The sequence below is a fragment of the Cetorhinus maximus genome, chromosome 11, assembly GCF_964194155.1.
Source record: "Cetorhinus maximus chromosome 11, sCetMax3.hap1.1, whole genome shotgun sequence".
NCBI lineage: Eukaryota > Metazoa > Chordata > Chondrichthyes > Lamniformes > Cetorhinidae > Cetorhinus > Cetorhinus maximus.
In genome coordinates this window covers 78,390,884-78,404,302 of record NC_135889.1, presented here as the reverse complement: position 1 = coordinate 78,404,302, position 13,419 = coordinate 78,390,884, and the positions used below count along the sequence as shown (strand labels likewise).

The 13,419-nt window shown below is 43.3% G+C and overlaps 1 protein-coding gene across 1 annotated transcript in view; it reads left to right on the top strand.

Moving 5' to 3' along the window:
• Window positions 1–13,419, top strand: part of LOC144686705 (voltage-gated inwardly rectifying potassium channel KCNH7-like) — a 219,550-nt gene that overhangs the window by 23,974 nt on the left and 182,157 nt on the right. The gene's annotated exons all lie outside the window — the stretch shown is intronic.

The following is a 13,419-nucleotide window of genomic DNA, read 5'->3' as shown; positions in this document are numbered from 1 at the left end:
GGGCTGTCACGCTTTGAATTAAACTGTAGGTCTTGCTCCCACAAATTCTCAGGGGATTCGCTCTCTTTTCCTCGCCTGTGATTTTGTTGACTTGAAAGTAGAACACAAGACATTCTATATATTGAGACCAGTCGTCTGTAGCTGGTTGAAAGAGATTGATTCTGCCAAACTGTGGCACCTCGGATGAGCCTTTTTAATTATCTTAGGTACTCACAATCGCTGGGTGAGGGACAGCCCCGGATTTGATTTACCCTCGTCACCAGTTTGTTATAGAATTGATTTTCTAGGCAACTTTTCTTGGTGGAAATGTTGAACTTTATTTACAAGACAGCAGCAGCAGCTACATGTGTGCATCTAACTCTATAACTAAAGAAGAACTCTCTCCAAGAGGCTCCCCGTGCTGCTAACTCATTAGTTTACACATATCATGTGACCTTACAACACAGGATTATTCTTAAAGCTACAGTCCTACATTTATCAGAACTATAATTACTATACATTCCAAATCAACTTTATAAATGAAACCATCTAATATTGCATACAATAGCCAACAATTACCCTTATCCATTGCCTTAGTGCCTATTTCTTCTATGTGCCTTTATCTGTCCTTGTACTCCTACACAATCCTACCACAGTTGTTGGAAGACAGCTGCGGAAAGCCTACTGGTTTTCAGTCAGGGAGGTTGCAGATGGACTTCCAGGATGCTCTCAAGCAGCTCTGGGCTTTGAAAGGCTTGGTACAGTACTGCACTGACGCGGCAGCAGTCTAGGCTGGCTGGGAGACAGGCAAAAGCAAGGGTACTGGCAAAGTGGCATTGGTGAGCAGTTGAATGCCGTCAACCTGAGGGTAGACAGCAGGTTCAGGCTGCACAAAGTCAGTACCACTCCTCTGGGGTGGCATCTCAGCAACCCTAGTAATTTGTGAAACCCTGCAAACCCCTTTCAGCACTGGCATCTGCAACCATGATGACAGCAGTGAGTGTGGTGCAGTATGTTTCAGCAATGTGGCTGTCATGGTTGAATAGCTAGCAGTATGTGCAAACTGTGATATGTGGATGTGAGGTGTGCAGCCATGCTAAATGTGTGTAAGTGAGGTGAAGTTATGAATGTAAGTTATGTGTGGTGCTTGATAGAAATTGTTGGTAGGTGAGTGATGGGGGTGTGATGAATTGAGCTGAGTTGAGTTGAGGTTACTGGTTCAGTCCGAAGGACAAAAAACTTGAAGATGACTTCACTGACCTTGATCATTCATGTGAGGTCATTGAATTTCTTGTGCCACTGCATCCTTGTCCTTGAGGCTAGACTCCTTGTATTGACCACAATGGATACCTACTCCCATTGCTTTCTGAGAGTTTGTCTGGAGAATCCTGAATGATATGCTCAGGGATTGTGATATGTATGAGGGTGCTATTCAGAAAAGATTGCTGTCTGAAGTGGATCTTGATTTTAAGAAAGCATTAGAAATAGCGCTTGCAATGGAAAGCGCTGTAAGGGATTCACAAGCGATTCAAGGTGTGCAAAATGGCGCCATTTTCCTATTTGGGTGGGAACAGTCAGCCTAAAGTGACACCATGTGGATAGAGAATAATACCTCCTGTTCACATTTTACACTAAGATCGCGAGTACTGCACCTGAGAACCCTGGAGCGCATTCTCTCCCTGATTAGGCAGTCTTTGTGCAGGTTAGTCTCTCTCCTACAGACAATTCCAGCAACTATTGCAAACAGAACGCACCTCATTTTAAAAGGTGCAGGTTGGCTTTAGGTAGTGCAGGCTAGCTGTAAACCTCACACAAACTTGGGCCCCTTGTTAAGATGTGCAGCCACTCAGCAGCATAGTTAGCACTGAGCTACATGCGGCTATCAGGTAAATGAGCTGACAACATGAAGTTTTCATGATGCCTGCATTGGAAAGAACAAGCACGGGTTAATTGCACATTGTAATCCCCACACCCATTTTTGAGTCTTATCCATCTTTCCTCCTTCTGTTTTACTGCATCTCACAGTGATTAAAGCTAATTTTAACTCCTTTTTTCTTGAAAAAGCAGAAGCTGATAACAGCTGGGTAAGATCAGTGATAGGTATTGGCCCCCAAACCTCTGCCCTCTTATCATCTATGAGGAGGAAGCATTGGAGCACCTTGGCAGGATGGCAATTCAGGGAGTCAGGAATGGAAAAGTAGGAGGGCAGGATTCAGCCAGACTAAATTGCTGAGCACCATCACACTAATGGCTTCAATAATCGAATTGTGTGCTTTATGGTGACTCCGGTAAAAGAATAGTTGGTACTTAGTTGATGCCATGGCAAAATATAGTGTGTGTCGACAATACCTATTTAAATAGTAGACATAGCTATGATTTGTTAGAAACAATATCAACCTTTTAGTAAGCATACAACATAAATAACCGTACAGTGATTACAAGTGCTCTACCAGTCTGCTGTTTGTTTAGAAACTGTTTTGGTTACAGTCATGTAACTTACAAAGGCCAGTCCCAACCTTCAAACATGTTCTAGCCAAGATCTTGTGCTTTATTAATTGTTCTTTACTTGGAGAACTGTGATAAGCTAAACATATCATACATTGCCGTGTCTGTTGACATTCTGCATCAATTGAGGCTTTTCCAGATGCACAGTGTATGTTGAATAAGCTAATGACATTAATTCTTTACGGGGGATGCAACTATTACCCCAAGTTGCTGACCCTTGAATATCAATTCCCCTTGAAGTTAAAAACAAAAACAGAATTACCTGGAAAAACTCAGCAGGTCTGGCAGCATCGGCGGAGAAGAAAAGAGTCGACGTTTCGAGTCCACATGACCCTTCAACAGCACTGAAGTATAGTTAGGAGAGAGGTGAAATATAAGCTGGTTTAAGGTGGGGGGCGGGGGGAGAGAAGTTGAGGGTGGGGTGGTTGTAGGGACAAGCAAGCAGTGATAGGAACAGATAATCAAAAGATGTCACAGACAAAAGGATCAAAGAGGTTTTGAAGGTGGTGATATTATCTAAGAAAAGTGCTAATTAAGAATGGATGGCAGGACACTCAAGGTACAGCTCTAGTGGGGGTGGGGTGGAAAGACTGACAAGGTATTAGTTGTAGATTTAAAAATAATGGAGATAGGTGGGAAAAGAAAAATCTATATAAATTATTGAAAAAAAAACAAAAGGGAGGGGGAAGAAATAGATTTTTCTTTTCCCACCTATCTCCATTATTTTTAAATCTACAACTAATACCTTGTCAGTCTTTCCACCCCACCCCCACTAGAGCTGTACCTTGAGTGTCCTGCCATCCATTCTTAATTAGCACTTTTCTTAGATAATATTACCACCTTCAACACCTCTTTGATCCTTTTGTCTGTGACATCTTTTGATTATCTGCTCCTATCACTGCTTGCTTGTCCCTACAACCACCCCACCCTCAACTTCTCTCCCCCCACCTTAAACCAGCTTATATTTCACCCCTCTCCTAACTATACTTCAGTTCTGTTGAAGGGTCATGTGGACTCGAAACGTCGACTCTTTTCTTCTCCACCGATGCTGCCAGACCTGCTGAGTTTTTCCAGGTAATTCTGATTTTGTTTTGGATTTACAGCATCCGCAGTAGCTTTTTGTTTTTATCCCCTTGAAGTTAGTTCATTTCAAAAGTCCAAGGGCAGGATTTTCCCCTCATCGGGCGGGCGGGGCAGGCAGGCCCCGGAGTAGCCGCAAGACCGATCGTCGCCTGCGATCAGGCTCTGACCACAATTAACAGCCAGCCAGCATGAAACGCCTGCTAAGAGCCTTAGTACTGCCGGGGGGTGGGGGTGGGAGGAGCGTGAGTGCTGAAGTCTGCGCATGTGCCGGGGAGCGCACACTGAAAGCTCCCTGAGGCACAGGGAGCTGAAGAATTTTAAAGACAAAAATAAATATTTTACAAATTACATAAATATGTCCCCACATGTGACTCAGTCACATGAAGAGGGACGTGTAAAAAATGATGGTAAAATAATTTTATTGTTTTTTTCAGTAACCGCTGGAAACCTCATCCTGCCTGTGGATGAGGTTTCGTTAAAAGTGCAAAGGCTGCCTGGCCTATTTGCCCACCCGCCCGCCAACCAAAAGGTTGAGCAGGCAGCGAGAAATACAATTTAACTGCTTGCTAAAGGACCTTAATAGGCCTCTTAATTGTCGGCGGGTGCGCTGCCGCCTCTTGTGCGCGCCTGCCAACCGAGAGACGCGAGGGTGCACAATATCACCATGCACTATTTCACTCTCGTTCGGGTCGAGCGCACGCCCGCGTGCGGAACAAAAAATTCTGCCCCAAATTAAGATGGAGGCATTCACCTCTGACTTGATTCCAGGCAATATTTTTGCATCCTTAACAGCATTTTTGAAGTCTCTTCAGCACATTGTTGAGCGGCTTGAGAATGATTGATTCTGACAAACGTTGACCCTTAAAGTTCTGGCCATAGATGGAAGCCTCAAATTTATCACAGCTTAACATGATCACTAAAACTTTTTTCTCTATCTGTGCTTACCTCCTCTCTGCTAATGGTAAAGCTCTTGAAGCACACACGCTTGATTGTCGACATCACCCTGTCATGCTGCCATCAGTTGTCTGGCTTGCTCCAGAAAACAATGCCTTCCTGAATTGCTTTTTGCAACTTTGCTGAGCTGATTAGCTGATGTTTCTTATACCCCCAGTGGCCTGCAATAACGCCATTCCATAAAAGTGGAGGTCAGTTGTGACGTGTAAATTAAATTCATTCACTGTGACTGGCGGAGCTGATTTATTTGAAGACTGTGGCCTAATTCATTGATGGTTGCCTTTACTTTTGGATAAGCTGGAGGTAGGAGTTACAGTATCATGTTATTCTATAATAGAGAGGTGCCCATGAATAAATAGTGTGTTTCCTGTGCTGCCTGACCATTTTTTCCTACCTTTATTGCTCCACATTTACTTCTTCCACAAAATTAAGATGCAAGGATATTCCTAATGGGAAACCAATTTTAGGTGACATTACACTTGGTGAAGTCCATTTTCTAAGCCATTGTCTTCACTCTCAGCCACAAACTCCATTCCCTAGCCTCTGATTCCATCACCCTCTGTGACAACTAACTGTTTGCAACCTGAGTGTTGAATTTGACCCTGAGATGAATAGTAACTGCATATCCACACCATCATGATGACAGTCTATTTGCACCTCTGTAAAGCTACCCAACTCTGCCCCTGCCTCAGCTCTTCTGCTTAAGAAACCTTCATCAATGCCTTCATTACCTCTAGATAGGAATATTCCAATGTAGTCCTGGCTGTCCTTTCATATTTTACCCTCCATAAACTTGAAGTCATTCAAAACTTTGTTGCCCATTCCCTAACTTGCAGCTAATTCCATTCACTCTCTACCTCTGGGATCACTGAACTACACTGACTCTCAGTTAAACTTGACCACCATTTTAAAAGTCTCAAATCCATTCAGGGCCTCGCCCCTTCCTATCTCTGTTATTCTCCTCCAGCCCCACAACCCTCTGAAATAATTGTGCTCCTCCAAGTCCAGCTTCTTGAGCATCCACAATTTGAATCCATCTACCTTTGATGGCTAGGCATTCAACCTTATAGATGTGGCTTTAGTTCCAGTCTCAATGGAAATGTCTTCTCCATGTATACCCCAGGTGACTATAAATTTAGAACAGGGTTCTGATGAAACGGGTAAGCATTTACCCTGCTCAAGAATGTTTAATCTTACCATGCCCAAAGCAATGAGCTCGTCCTATGCCATTATTTCCATTGCCTCCTGCTCTATCTGTATGAGGACCACAACAATGGGTGTTCATAGTCATAGAGGTCTACAGCACAGAAAAAGGCCCTTTGGCCCGTTGAGTCTGCACCGGTCAAACAAGTACCTAACTATTCTAATCCCATTTTCCAGCAGAAGGCCCATAGCCTTCTATGCCATGGCATCGCAAATGCACATCCAAATACTTCTTAAATGTTATGAGGCTATCTGCCTCAACCACCCTTTCAGGCAGTGAGTTCCAGATTCCCACCACCCTCTGGGTGAAAAAATTCTTCCTCCCATCCCCTCTAAACCTCCTGCCCCTTACCTTAAATCTATGCCCCCTGGTTATTGATCCCTCCACCAAGGGGAAAAGTTCCTTTCAGTCTACCCTATCTATGCCCCCCATAATTTTATGACTCAATCATGTACCCTCCTCAATCTCCTCTGCTCCAGGGAAAATAATCCCAGTCTATCTAATCTCTCCTCATAACTAAAACTCTCCAGCACAGGCAACATCCTGGTAAATCTCCTCTGCACTCTATCTAGTGTAATCACATCCTTCCTATAATGCGGATTCCAGAACTGCACGCAATACTCTAGCTGTGGCCTAACCAGCATTTTATACAGTTTCAGCATAACCTCCCTGCTCTTATATTCTATGCCTCGGCTAATAAAGGCAAGTATCCCATATGCCTTCTTAACCACCTTATCTACCTGTCCCGCTACCTTAAAGGACATGCACACCAAGGTCTCTCTGATCCTCGGTACTTCCCAGGGTCCTACCATTCATCATGTATTCCCGTGCCTTGTTTGTCCTGCCCAAGTGCATCACCTCACACTTATCCTGATTAAATTCCATTTGCCACTGATCAGCCCATCTGACCAGCTCATCTATAACCTTCTGTAATCTAAGGCTATCCTCCTCACTATTTACCACCCCACCAATTTTTGTGATAAACCCTCCTACATTCAAGCCTAAATCATTTATATATACCACAAACAGCAAGGGACCCAACACCGATCCCTGTGGAACCCCATTGGACACAGGCATCCAGTCACAAAAACACCCCTCGACTATCACCCTCTGCTTCCTGCCACTCAGCCAATTCCGGATCCATTTTGACAAATTGCCTTGGATCCCTTGTTATCAGTCTCCCATGTGGGACCTTATCAAAAGCCTTGCTGAAGTCCAAGTAGACTACGTGAAATGCATTACCCTCATCTACACACCTGGTCACCTCTTCGAGAAATCCAATCAAATTGGTCAGACATGACCTCCCCTTAAGAAAACCATGCTGACTGTCCTTGATTAATCCCTGCCTCTCCAAGTGTAGATTAATTCTGTCCTTCAGAATTGCTTCCAATAGTTTCCCACCACTGAGGTTGGACTGACTGGCCTATAGTTCCCTGGTTTATCCCTTCTTCCCTTCTTGAATAACGGTACCACATTGGCTGTTCTCCAGTCCTCTGCAACCTCTCCTGTGGCCAGAGAGGTGTTGAAAATTATTGCCAGTGCCCATGCTATCTCCTCCCTTGCCTCACTCAACAGCCTGGGATACATTTCATCTGGGCCTGGAGATTAATCCACTTTTAAGCCTGCCAGACCACTTAGAACCTCTTCCCTTTCTATTCTAATTTCTTTAATTATATCACAGACCTTCTGCCTGATTTCTACACCCACGTCATCCCTCACATTTGTGAACACTGATACAAAGTATTCATTTAGAACCTTACCTCCATCTTCCGGCTCCACACACAAATTACCACTACGGTCCTTAATGGGCCCTACTCTTTCCCTAGTTATCCTCTCACTCTTAATATTCTTGTAAAATAACTTTGGATTTTCCTTTATTTTACCTGCCAATGTTTCTTCATGCCCCCTTTTTGCTCTCCTAATTTCCTTTTTAAGTTCCCCCCTACACATTCTATACTCCTCTAGGGCTTCCGCTGTTTTAAGCTCTCGGTATCCGCCTTAAGCCTCCCTTTTTCTCTTTATCCAACCCTGTATATCCCTCAACATCCTGGGTTCCCTGGATTTGTTGGTCCCACCCTTTGTCTTTCCTGGAATATGTTTGGCCCTGTACTCTCCCTATTTCCTTCTTGAATGAGTCCCACTGCTCTGATGCAGATTTACCTAAAAGTAGCTGCTCCCAGACCACTCTGGCCAAATCATATCTGATCTTATTAAAATCAGCCTTCCCCCAATTTAGAACTCTGATTTCTGGCCCATCCTTGTCCTTTTCCATAACAACCTTGAATCTAACGGAGCTATGATCACTATCTGCAAAATGCTTCCCCATTGATACCTCTTCCACTTGCCAGGCTTCATTCCCTAAATTTAAGTCCAGGACTGCCCCCCTCTCTTGTAGGACCTTCTATATACTGGCGTAAAAAGCTCTCCTGGATGCATTTTAAGAATTCCGCTCCCTCTAAACCTATCACACTATGACTAACCCAGTTAATGTTGGGGAAGTTGAAATCCCCCACTATTACTACCCTATTATTTGTACACTTCTCTGAAATTTGCCTACATATCTACTCTTCTATTTCTCCCTGACTGTTTGGGGGCCTATAGTGCACTCCCAGCAATGTGATTGCTCCTTTTTTGTTTTTAAGTTCTATCCATATGTCTTCATTTGAAGAGTCTTCTAAGATGTCATCCCTCCTTGCTGCTGTAATTGTTTTTTTGATCAATATTGCAATACCCCCTCCTCTTTTACCTCCTTCCCTGTCTCACCCGAAGACCCTATATCCTGGAATATTGAGCTGCCAATCCTGCCCCTCTCTCAACCATGTCTCTGTGACAGCAATGACATCATACTTCCATGTGTTAATTTGTGCCCTCAACTCATCTGCCTTATTTGTCAGACTCCTAGCATTAAAATAAATCCCATCCAACCTTGCTAAGCTCCCTTGTGCCTTAACTGGCCTATAAATGTTCCTCCACCAGACTTATCTCTCTCCCTCATGTTATGTGCTTCCTTCCCCTGGAGTTAAAAGTCTTATCATTCAGAATATACAGCCTAGAATTTCTTCCCAAATATGGTAGGGATGGATTACTGTACAATTAATTGCACTCAGCAATCTGGCCATTTAACTATGAACCCCCTTAGCAATGATGGACACCAAGGAAGCACAGATATCACTTGTGTCAGTACTGTTGGAGTACAACTGACAGGAAGTATGTACAATCCACCCTGTGATCTGTGTTCATTATAATATATTCACCCATTTTTAGGCAGGCATATTATAACCCTAACGTTATTTTCTAGTGGAATATCACAGAAGTAGCATAATTTGGCAGAGAACCAAATTGGCTTTCCAACCAACATTTCTATGAGGCCCAACCAAACCAGAAAAAAATTGAGGGTCTATTTCCTTTCATTGTTCTGTCCCCTAGAATGCATGACTTCACATTTCTCTGTATTTGGCCTATTTTAGCCTGTTTATCTGTTCACTTTGCTAATCTATTTGTGTTCTCCTGTACACTTCTTCACAATTTGCCATGTCCCTTAATTTGGTATTTTGTATCTAATAATATTCATTTTGCAATCTCATCTTTGTGAAAGCATATTTCTCTCAATGCTACGTTGTGTCCTTCCCTTCTAATTAGTTTCTGTCTCCCAGCTGATGTTCTAATGCTTTGCACAATGACATATAAACATTGAATACCTGGTGAATGCATTCCTACTCTAGTTCCTTCCCTTGTTATATTCTTTTCCCTTCACTACCTGGGCCTAAGGGACATCTCTTTATAATGCCTCCTGAAATTATTTTAAACTGCATTGTCCCTTCACCTTAGCCTAAGCAACTCCACATTTGCTCTAAGATTTGGTGCTCAATGCCTGCCTCACCAGTTTATTTTCTCCCGCATTTCTACATTTATCCTCCCTAAGCAAACATTGCGCCAATTTGGTTTCGGTGAAGATGATCATAATTGTAAGACTTCCTTCGTTCTCAGAGCTTGACCCAATGCCATTGAGATCTGAAACTGCCCCTTCTGTGCCCCCTGACCTCACAAGAATTCCCCAATGATATGTTCCAAATTGTTTTTGGAATGGCCTATTTAAGGGCTGCTGGTTAAGCTGCTCACTCCTAGTGCAAACGCGTGTAGAGTGGAGTCAGCCCATTTTGTATTTGGAAATTGCAAACGGGTTAGTCTGACTGGAGTGGCACCCACTTTGCATATTTCAGTAGCTTTACGCCTATTCAAGCCGATGAGCAGCTTCCCCATTTGTAAGAAAATTGCATCTGTCAGGCCCAAGGCATCCCAGGAGAAGCCCCACCCCCACCTCAATTATCAAATGCTGCCATCCATTTTTCAAGTGAGAAGCAGGTGACCAGCAGTTGAAAATAATATTCCCCCCCATCCCTACCATAATCAACAATGAGTTGTCTACGCCTTTAAAAACTGTTATTCTCATTAGTTTATTGTGTGATGTTCTATAAGGCCTTACATCATCATCCAGGACTTCATACTGTAGGTCCTGCTTCAATAACCTGCTGCACATTGTGCTGTCTTCACTGGCTTTAACTCTGTGAACATATACTTGGGTCACCATGTTTAATTATATGATTTTGTGAAGGTCTATGGCTGGATGATTGACAGCACTGGGAGAAGTGATCTATTTTGGTGCATGCACAACATTCTTTGCCTTCTTCTGGACAGTCATCACTATGAGGATTGTTTCCATCACAGTAATACATCTGATTGGAATTGCCCTAGTTTGGCTATGATTCTCCCTGGTGGTTTGTGTTTGACGTTTATCCATTTGATACAATTGTTGCTTAGTTTCTCATCTACTTTGTGACATTCAGTTGGGCGATGTGCTATAGCCAATTCTAACAGTTCATTTTAATTGTACTACCTCTTCAGGATTTTGTAGCAGGCACTTAGTGCCTGATCAAGGGACCCAGCATCAGAAAGGGAGGACCCGTTGAGAGCTACCCCACTGCCCTTGCTGCCGACTCCCCTCCCTCTCAACCCCAACCTGCAGCAGTTCATGCAAGCCGCTCACCACCACCTTCTCAAGGACAATTAGGGGTGGGCTACAAATGCTGGCCTTGTCAACGATGCTCATGTCCCAGGAACCAAAAATAAAAAGTTGCTGTCAACTGGTGAATTAATAGGAGTATTTCCCCCAGTCCTTATCCAAGGTCCAACTTGAGCAGATAGTTACTAGAACAAAAATAGCAACAGCCACTCTTCACCATTGGTGACCATGCACTCAGTCATTAAGGCCAACAGCTCTGGAATTTCCTCCCCAAAACCTTTCCATTCTCCACCTTTCTCTCCTCCTTTAAAATCTGCCTTAAAACCTCCTGTTTTGACCAAGCTTGTTGTCAATCTTCCTAATTTCTAATTTGTGTCTGATTACACTCCTGTAAAGCACCATGGGACATTTTATTGCATTAAGGGTGCTTTATGAATGTAAGTTGTTGTTATTAAGTTACTAGGTTTTATGTAAAACATGGGGGAGAATTTTTTCCACGTCGGGCGCGGAGCTGATCGCCGCCCACAATCGGCTGCGCGTCGCCATTTTATGTGGGTGGGCCAATTAAGTCCCGCCCAGCGTGATGCACACCCAGAAGCGCTCAGCGCTACCTGTGCGGGTGAGGGGAGTAAGTTGAGTTGGGGCCTGCGCTCTTTCACACATGCGCACGAAAGAGCGCAGAAATCTCCATGAAGCACGGAGCTGCCTCAGGGAGATTAATTTCATCATTAAAAAATTGAAAAAAATAAAAAATAAAATTATTCAGACATGTACCCTCACGTGACATTGTCACATGAGCTGGGACATGTTTATGAATTTTCTTGAAACATTTTATTGAATTAATAAATCCTTCATGAAACCTTATCCTGCCCATGGATGAGGGTCCATGAAAAATGCGAAGGCTGCCTGGGTAATTTGCCTGCCCACCAACCTTAAAGTTGGACGGGCAGCCCAGACAGCTACTTCAATTAGATTATTAACGATCCGTAACAGGCCTTTAACAGTTCAGCAGGCGCGCACCGGAGTCGGTTGCGCGCCCACCGAACTGAAGATCGGAATGACACGATGTGGCATCAGTGGTGCCGATGTCACTGTGCATCATTTTACATGTCGGTGTGCGGGGCCCAGGCACTGGCCAAGATTTATATTAGAACCTAGATGTACCTAAAGTCTATTATTATACAATCTCACATCCAATTAGTTTTGAAATCTTCATGGTTTATATTTGCTATAAGGTTTATAAAATGAGTTGCAGTAAATAACATCGAATTCAATACAGTCAGCAAACCAGAAATAAAATTGGATAATTTGTCTAATAAAGGCTGCGGTCAAAATGTAATTGGAGGTTTGCAGTGCTAATATTTTGAATTGTACTTACCAAGGAGAAGTCTCCAAATTATTTCAAAGCGGGTGAAGGATTTGTGTTGGTATCCTAGTTAGAACTTAAATTGGAAGCCCTTAACATAAATGCATATGTTTGAGCAGTCTCCACTTGCTTTCTTCTCTGTCTGCAGTTTCCACCTACATGCACTACACAATATCATTTTTCACCTCAATTATTTCTACTAGTCTCACGTATGCAAAATAACTACATGCAGAAGCACATTACAGTCACTCAAAATAAACACAGGTTTCCCTCATTTTTTCAATCCAAAATACACGCAGATTCAAAATAGTAAATAATTTGGGTAATTAACTGTGCTGAGGATATCAGAGGGGAAATCATTTGTTGCAAAGTTACATTTTTCAAACAAAAGTGAGTTCCTCATTGTCAGAAGTGTTGAGTCTTACAGCACACATATCTCATGTTCAATGGTGCTTGTCACTCCAGTAAACAATTTAATGTTAAGTGCTGGGCCCAGATGGCCCATTATCTAACTAAAAATAATGGGCCTCTTTCTAGCAATTCCATGCTGCCTAAAGAGATAAGAAGAAGAAGTATGGGCAAAGAGTAGTGCATTTTAAGGAGGGTGCTTCTGGTTTTGTGCAGCACAGAGCCCATGCTGACTGAAGAAGCAGAACTAAGGGCAGAGTGACAAGAGTTAGCAAATAAAGGTGGGGTAAACAATGTTAGATGGCGAGGAATCTCAAGTTGTCATGTTGAGCGTGTGAGCTAAATAATAGTGTTACTATCTCCAATGTTGCATGTCATCCCTCTGACAATGATTTTGATGGTAGCACCCCCTACTGAAGTGAAAGGTTCTTGGATGACAGGACCACCTCCTGTCCTTGAACTCTCCTTCCGATTAAATGCCAATTTCTCCTGCAAGAAGATCGGGACTGGTTTAAGGTTTGCCCTGTGTGACATGGCTTGGCAGAGCGTGCTTGGAAAAAGCAGGTTTGAATAAGTGGAAAAGTCATAGTTAGGACAGTAGCTGGTGTTGAATGTGTGAGTGCAAGAAGATGTAATGACTGGAGTGGGGGAGGGAAGGATTTTTAATGTAGCATCTAAAATTTGGTATTGCAGGGCAGTGGAGCTTTTTGAGCAGGAGTCTTATCTAAGCAATCCTGGTTAAAGCTACTGGGTGGAATTTAATTGAGGCGACGGGAATCCTGCACACCAGTTGGAGAATCAGTGGGAATACCGTGTTGCCTTTCTATGGTAGGCCTGCCGCTATTTAATCATGCAGTTACCTGGACAGCGCTGGGCGTCCCACTCAATCAAGGCCCCAGT